The sequence below is a fragment of the Oryctolagus cuniculus genome, chromosome 5, assembly GCF_964237555.1.
Source record: "Oryctolagus cuniculus chromosome 5, mOryCun1.1, whole genome shotgun sequence".
NCBI lineage: Eukaryota > Metazoa > Chordata > Mammalia > Lagomorpha > Leporidae > Oryctolagus > Oryctolagus cuniculus.
The window spans coordinates 95,466,530-95,474,592 of record NC_091436.1 but is presented as its reverse complement, the minus strand read 5'-3'; the positions used below and the strand labels follow the sequence as shown (position 1 = coordinate 95,474,592).

Here is an 8,063-nt window from a genome sequence, read left to right as displayed (position 1 = left end):
AGAGACAGAGAGAAAGGTCTTCCTTTGCCGTTGGTTCACCCTCCAATGGCCGCCACGGCTGGCGTGCTGCAGCTGGCGCACCGCGGCTGGCGCACCGCGCTGATCCCATGGCAGGAGCCAGGTACTTATCCTGATCTCCCATGGGCTGCAGGGCCCAAGCACTTGGGCCATGCTCCACTGCACTCCCGGGGCCACAGCAGAGAGCTGGCCTGGAAGAGGGGCAACCAGGACAGAATCCAGCACCCCGACCGGGACTAGAACCCCGTGTGCCAGCACCTTAAGGCAGAGGATTAGCCTAGTGAGCTGCGGCGCCAGCCCAGTTTCTATGTTCTGCCAAGCAGGATGCAGTGTACTGCTATCATTGAAGTTTTAGACCATACTTATTTTCAGACCATAATCTCACGGTGGAGGGTGTTTCTCAAGTTGGAGACTTGGGTGCTCTAAAATGGAGTCCCTACTGTCAGGGTGCTCTTCAAACCCAGATGGGAGAACTCTCTTTCTCTCTCTCTCTCTCCCTCTTTCTCAAATGAATACACAAAAATTGAAAGAAATACATAAAATAAAATAATTCAACATAAGCTAATAGATTACATAAAGGAGCTATACGCTGAAAACTATACAATGTGATTCAGAAACTGAGAGATGGGACTCCTCAGCCTGTGTTAAAACAGGCAATTGAGATGGTTGCAATGTACTCAACAGGTGGAGAAGGACTATTTCAACCCATATCTTACAACTCACGATATGTTTAGATATATAACAAAATGACATATGCCGTACAGAAAACCTGTGCATCAAAGAGCACAATCTCTTAAATTCTGGAAGAAAGAACAGACCTTAATCACCTTATTCTCAGAGGCTCAATGAAGTCACATTCTTAGATTAATCTAATTTGAGTGTGTTGAACAAAGTTAATTCCATTTCATGGTTCCCCAACTGCTGGCATTTTTTTCTCTCTGACTAGAATTTATTTTATTTTTAATATAATGTTTTATTTTTGAAAGAAAATTTTAAAATTTACACTCTAATCAAAGAAGTACTAGCTCTACCTAAATAAAGAGTTCAACAAATGAAAAGTAAGAAGACCAAAGTTCATCAGGAATATAGGCAGGTACTATAAATAATAATAGGTAGGTACTATAAATAATAATCAAATGAAAAAAAGTTCAGCTTCAGTAACAAAAAGTAAGTTTTTAGATTCTAACTAGAATTTAGAGCTTCTTCCTGTTCTGGTATTTTATACCTACCTGATCTTTAGCACCAAAAATTCCCAAGTTAATTCCTGATTCCCTTCTTGTTCTGACCTGATACTGCACACACCTGTCAGCGAGGTCTATGGGCTCTGGCCTTTGGACTCTGTCAGAACCTTAAAACTGCTGAGCAAGTCATCTCAGTAGTTGGAACTGCCTGTAGTTTGCAAAATTTGTGAAGCAGCAGAATTCTTCACATTATACCTCACAAGAATCTCAATTGATAAAACTGATTCATACAGAGTCATTGTTCAGGATAGCAGCAGTTGGTGGAAAAGTGGGCACAAGGAAGTACACTTATATCTTCTTTTCAGTTTTTTTTTGTTTGTTCTTATTTTGTTTTGTTATTTTTTTTTGGGGGGGGAGGATCAATTTGGATGTGCCCTGCAGAATTTAGGCTGCATGCGAGTCACTGATTGAGTGATGCTATTTTTTTAAATCTTTTTTTTTTTTTTTTTTTTTTTTTTTTGGACAGGCAGAGTTAGACAGTGAGAGAGAGAGAGAAAGGTCTTCCTTTTGTTGGTTCACCCCTCAAATGGCCAATGCGGCTGGTGCACTGCACCGATCCAAAGCCAGGAGCCAGATGCTTCCCCCTGGTCTCCCATGCAGGTGCGGGGTCCAAGCACTTGGGCCATCTTCCACCGCCTTCCCGGGCCACAGCAGAGAGCTGGACTGGAAGAGGAGCAACTGGGACAGAACCGGCGCCCCAACCAGGACTAGAACCCGGGGTGCCGGTGCTGCAGGCGGAGGATTAGCCAAGTAAGCCACGGCACCAGCCCATGCTATTTAAAAAAAAATATTTATTTGAAAAGCAGAGTTATGAAGAGGCAGAGAGAGAGAGAGAGAGAGGGAGAGAGAGAGGTCTTCCGTCTTCTGGTTCACTCCCCAAATGACTGGTATAGCCATAGTTGGGCTGATCAGAAACAAGGAGGCAGGAGCTTCCTTCCTCTGGGTCTCCCACAGAGACACAGAGACCCAAGCACTTGGTCCATCATCTACTGCTTTCTCAGGCCATAGCAGAAAGCTGGACCAAAAGAGGAGCAGCGAGGACCCAAATGGGCACCCATATGGGATGACAGCACTGCAGGAGATGGCTTTACGTGCTATACCAAAGCACCAGCCCCTGAGTGATCCTATTGATGTGAGAGTCTGTAAAGTGGAAGACCAGAATACCTGGTCACCGGTACCTTCCCATGAGCAATATTTTCAGCTAAACACAGTTTATTTTTCAGTTAAAATACCCTTCTAACTTTAAATGACATGTTGAAAAGGAGAAAGAGTAATGAATCTGGGCCAGCTGCCGTGGCTCATTGATTAATTCTCCTCCTGCAGTGACGGCATCCCATATGGGCGCCAGGTTCTAGTCCCAGTTGCTCCTCTTCCAGTCCTGCTCTCTGCTGTGGCCCGGGAAAGCAGTGGAGAATGGCCCAAGTGCTTGGGCCCTGTACCCGCATGGGAGACCAGGAGGAGGCACCTGGCTCCTGACTTTGGATCAGAAGGAAGACCTTTCTCTCTGTCTCTCTCTCACTGTCTAACTCTGCCTATCAAAAAAAAAAAAAAAAAGTGTAATGAATTCGTTTGGTCACAATCACGGAACACATTATCCACAACAATGACAACAATGTTAAAGTTGGGATCCACATTCCCTAGGTGTGCTCACTGCTTCAGGAATGAAGGTGAGGCAGCTCTCACTCACTTTGTTTTACAAGAACCCTTTCAAGCATGCAATTTATATGCTCACATTATAATGTTCTCCATATGTGTAATCTTTATATACTACATGAAGGTGAACTACTAGTAAATTCTTTCAGTACATAAAATTGTGATTAATTGGCTGTAATTCTTACTTTTAAGTTGTGTTTCTAAAATTCATCTGATAAAGAAAATGAGAGTGGGTTAAGACAGAAGTTGTGAAAATAAATGATGAATAGGTTCAGAAAAATATGATGGAACCAATAATCATAATGTTTAAATATTCAGTGAATAAAGTGTGCGACACTCTCCCTCAAGCATTCCAATGAAAGCTATTGTATATTTAGGCATACAAAATTATAACTTATTGGTGAGGAACTTTCTTCTACCCTAAGCCTCTAAATAGAGATATGTAGAAAATATGCATTCAAAAGATCATAACAAAGATAAGAATTATCAAAGCAAGACTGGCTAGCCATAGGAATTTAATTGTATCTACAATCAATTGCTGATCAATTTGCTGTGATTCACAGAAGTACTGTCAATCTACTTCCTCCTCATTGTCTGTAGGAGAGTACAAAAGAAACCCTTACTCATTTTCTGGCCTCCAGTTATGAAAACAAATATGTATTTATTGTATTAGGAAATGTGCCTTCCTAAACAATTACAATCATAGATCACATTTGGTACTAAATTATTTCAAATATTGAAACCACTGTGTAAAATTTTCTCAGTGTTGTGTGAGTCACCACTGTCCAAACATAATGTCTCAGATGAGTATTAAGGAGCCTCTATTTTCAGATAGAGTTTATATAATTCAAATCATTTATCATCGACTTTATTTTTGTTGAACAAAAAAATGGAGATAATTCCTAAGTGCTCAAATAATAATTGCAGAAATTCTTAGAACATTGTTGCAAGGCACATTTTTGTCTTGGCCATAAGGAAAAAAAAGTGAATATCAAAACAGATAAATACTTGGTAAGAGAATGAAAGTAGGAATTTTCCAGGGCTGGCACAGCTCTGGCCATCATGGCCATTCAGGGAGAGACCAGTGGATGGAAGATTCATTATCTCTCCCTCTCTCTCTCTCTCTCTCTCTGTCTTCATCTCTCTAACTCTGACTTTTAAATAATTAAATAAATCTTTCAAAAAATGTTTTTCCAACATTATAGGACAAACATCGATATATCACTTTCCCTTGCCAAAAAAAAAAAAAAAAAAAAAAAACACAAACATCTTTTATACTATTGGACACCCATAGGTTGTAAAGGGAGTCACACAGTAGATTTTGATTTTCATTGTTTATGTATGACTTATAATTATCAATTAGTAATATTTTTATCAGTAATAGATGATGTTAAATAAGTTCTTATTAAGTACCACAGATCAGAGAGGAATAACTATAGATTGAATTAGCAGTAAATTAAAAAGGAAAATTTTGAGTGGCCGGCATTATGGCTTAGTGGGGAATGCCACCTAAAATGCTAGCATCACCTATGGGCAATGATTTGTGTCCTACCTGCTCCACTTCTGATCCAGCTCCCTTCTGATGGCGTAAGAAGCAGAAGATATCCTAAATGTTTGTGTCTCTGTCACCCATTGGGAGACCTGGATGAATCTCCTAGCTCCTGGTTTCAGCCTGGCCCAGTGCCAACCATTGCAGCCAAGTGAACCAGTGAATGGAAGACCTCAGCCTCTCTCTCTCTCTGCCTCTCTCTGTGTTTCTCTCTCTCTCTCTCTCTCTCTCTCTCTCTCTCCTTCCCTTTCCCTCCTTTTCTCTCTGCAATTCTGACTTTCAATATAAATAAATAAGTCTTAAATGTAAATGAAATTTTTGGATAGCAAAATGAAAAATATAAATTTAAAGAATGGGATTTTGATCAAAGCTACACAGGAAGGTGTTGTGTACTCATAGAAAGTCAGTTATGTGTGTGCAGGGGGAGGCAGAGAGAGTTCCTACAACCATTGGTTCATTTCTGAAATAGTTACATTGGCCAACATGGGCAAGGACAAAGCCAGGAGCCAGGAGTTTCATCCAGGTCACCCACATGGGTACCAGGGTCCCTAATACTTGGGCCATCCTCCTCTGATTTTACCACACCATTAGCAGGGAGATAGATCAGAAATGGAGTAGCGGGGACATGAATAAGCATACACATGGGATGATGACATCACAGATCGTAGCTTTACCTGATATACCACAACTCTGTCCCACAACATATATGTGTCCCTCATATACAAGATAACCCAAAACTAACTGTATAGGAAACATAGCTAGAATTCAAATTTTGGCAGACCTTATTTTACAGCCCATGTTTGGCTTTTAGAATTATCTGCCTGGTGACATCAGTGAGAGCAGAGAGGCTCTGTTGTTATTACTAATTAATGTCCTCAGCTCAGGCTTTGTTTAGATGGATTCTGGTAAACATCGAAACATTCACTATCATCACAAATGTCAAGCTGGAGTGCCAGGAATCTCATGTTTCTAGTTGCTTTAGATCACCTTTAGGTCTTTCAGTAATATTTACCCAAACAACTATAAAACTGTAGGGAAAAAATTTCAGAATCTGATTTTCCAAGTTATTACAAAGTTGCATAAAAATAGTACATGTTGGGGCTGGCACTGCCACACAGCTGGTTAAGCTGCCGTCTGCAGCATTGACATCCATATGGGTACCAGTTTGATTCCTGGCTGCTCTGCTTCTGATCCAGCTCCCTGCTAATGCACCTGGGAATGCAGCAGAAGATGGCCCAAATGTTTGGGCTGCTGTGCCCACATTGGATACCCAGAAGAAGTTCCTGGCTCCTGGCTTAGAAATTACCCAGTTCTGGCAATTGCAGCTGTTCGTGAAGTGAACCAATGGATGGAGTATCACTCTCTCTGCCTCTCTCTCTCTCTCTCTCTCTCTCTCTCTCTATCTCTCTGTAACTCTGCCTTTCAAATAAAATAAATAAATCTTTTTTATAAGAAAAATATTTCTATGTGTCAACTGTCACCAAATTGCAACTTTCTTAGTTGGACAATACAATGACTGGAAAACCAGGGGTGTGAAATGCAGTCATACTAGGAGTATCATTTGTGTTTCTCAGGCCACAAACTTTGGTGCTGTGCTTGACAGTTTGCTCACATTCTTTATTTAGTCTCTCAGGAAATCCTTTTGGCTGCATCCTCAAAACACATCAGAAGTTGGCCAATTATCATCTCCATAGACTTGTATCAAGATACTATCATCTCTTACCTACCTGCTGTAATAGCCATCTACTGGTCCCCTGCTTCTATTTTCATACTCTGTGTTCTGTTCTTCACACAATGTCAAATTGATCCTTTTAAATTTGTTTGCACTTCAGTTCAAAATCTCTGTAAGCACTGCATCTCGGAGTAGAGGTCAGAGTCCTTTGTGATGCTTGAAGACCTAACATGAATTTTGTTCCCACCCACTTTTGTTCACCAGCCTTTTCTACAATTACTGCCCTATCATTCCAGCCAGACTAGTCTCTGTGCCATTTGTAAATAACTGACATCCTCCTGCCTTGTCATCACTGTGTCAGAACTACTTAATTTTCCCAATAGTCTCTCCTCCCAGATATAATGGCAATCTTTTCAATAATGTATACCCTCAGTATCCTATTTAAAATTACATAATTTACTTGAAATCTTCTATATCATGCTCTACTTATACTATACTTACACTACCAATAACTGAGTATATTAATTTGTCAACACAATAACATTCCAAAATAGTGTCTGAGAGGGTCTGGCCTTATGGTGCAGAAGGTTAAACCACTGCCTGAGATGTCAACAGCTCACATGAGCCCCAGATGGAGTCCTGGATTCTCTACTTCTGATGCAGCTTCCTACTAACACACCTGGGAAAGCAGAAGATGGACAAAGTCCTTAGTCCCGGGTCGGTGCTGCAGCTCAATAGGCTAATCCTCCACCTGTGGCGCCAGCACACCGGGTTCTAGTCCCGGTCGGGGCGACGGATTCTGTCCCGGTTGCCCCTCTCCCAGGCCAGCTCTCTGCTGTGGCCCAGGAAGGCAGTGGAGGATGGCCCGAGTTCTTGGGCCCTGCACTCCATGGGAGACCAGGAGAAGCACCTGGCTCCTGCCTTCAGATCAGCGCGGTGCGCTGGCCGCAGTGTGCCAGCTGTGGCGGCCGTTGGAGGGTGAACCAATGACAAAAAGGAAGACGTTTCTCTCTGTCTCTCTCTCTCTCTCTCACTATCCACTCTGCCTGTCAAAAAAATAAAATAAAAGTCCTTAGGCCCCTGATACCCATGTGGGAGACCGAAATTGAGTTTCAGGCTCCTAACTTTAGCCTGGTTCAGCCTCAGCCCTTGTAAACATTTTTGGGAGTAAAGCAGTGAATGGAAGATCTCTCTTTCTCCCCTCACCCACCTTAAAAAGAAATAAAAATAAATCTTAAAAACATATTTTCTGAGAATCAGAAAAAATAACTCTTAGAAATTCTGTAAGTGCTCAGAATATAAAATTTATTTATGGATTATTAAACTGATAAGAGCAGATACTACACTTGATCTCAGCCAAAAGGCCGAAAAGTGATTTATTAATGGATTATTTCAAAACTCTCCTGGATAAAAAGAGATCCTTTCTTGGTACCTGAAAATATAAATAAAATGAGTATGTTCTGATTGTTTCCAGTATTCTAGAAGGCAATGCTGAGGCGGGGAAGAGAATTATCAAGAATAACAAAGAAGATCAGGTAGCTATTATTTGATAGGATGATATTTTCTCTGTGTATTACAACAGATGAGCTTTTATCTGTAGATGCTTTCTAAACAGACCTCAGCACTGTTAAGACAGTTTCAGGACGGTGCTGCGGATCACTTGCCTAATCCTCTGCCTGCAGCACCGGCACACCGGGTTCTAGTCCCGGTTGGGGTGCCGGTTCTGTTCCGGTTGCTCCTCTTCCAGTCCAGCTCTCTGCTGTGGCCCAGGAAGGCAGTGGAGGATGGCCCAAGAGCTTGGGCCCTGCGCCCGCAAGGGAGACCTTGTCTCTCTCTCTCTCTCTCTCACTGTCCAACTCTGCCTGTCAAAAAATAAAAAAAATAAAAAAAAAGACAGTTTCAGTGATTTTAGGTTTCTGATTACATGAAA

The 8,063-nt window shown here is 41.6% G+C and overlaps 1 pseudogene; it reads right to left on the bottom strand.

Annotated features, from left to right (window-relative positions):
• Positions 1-7,407: 7,407 nt before the first annotated feature.
• LOC127493393 (U2 spliceosomal RNA) lies at positions 7,408-7,509 on the bottom strand (annotated as a pseudogene).
• Between the last annotated feature and the right edge of the window lie 554 nt (positions 7,510-8,063).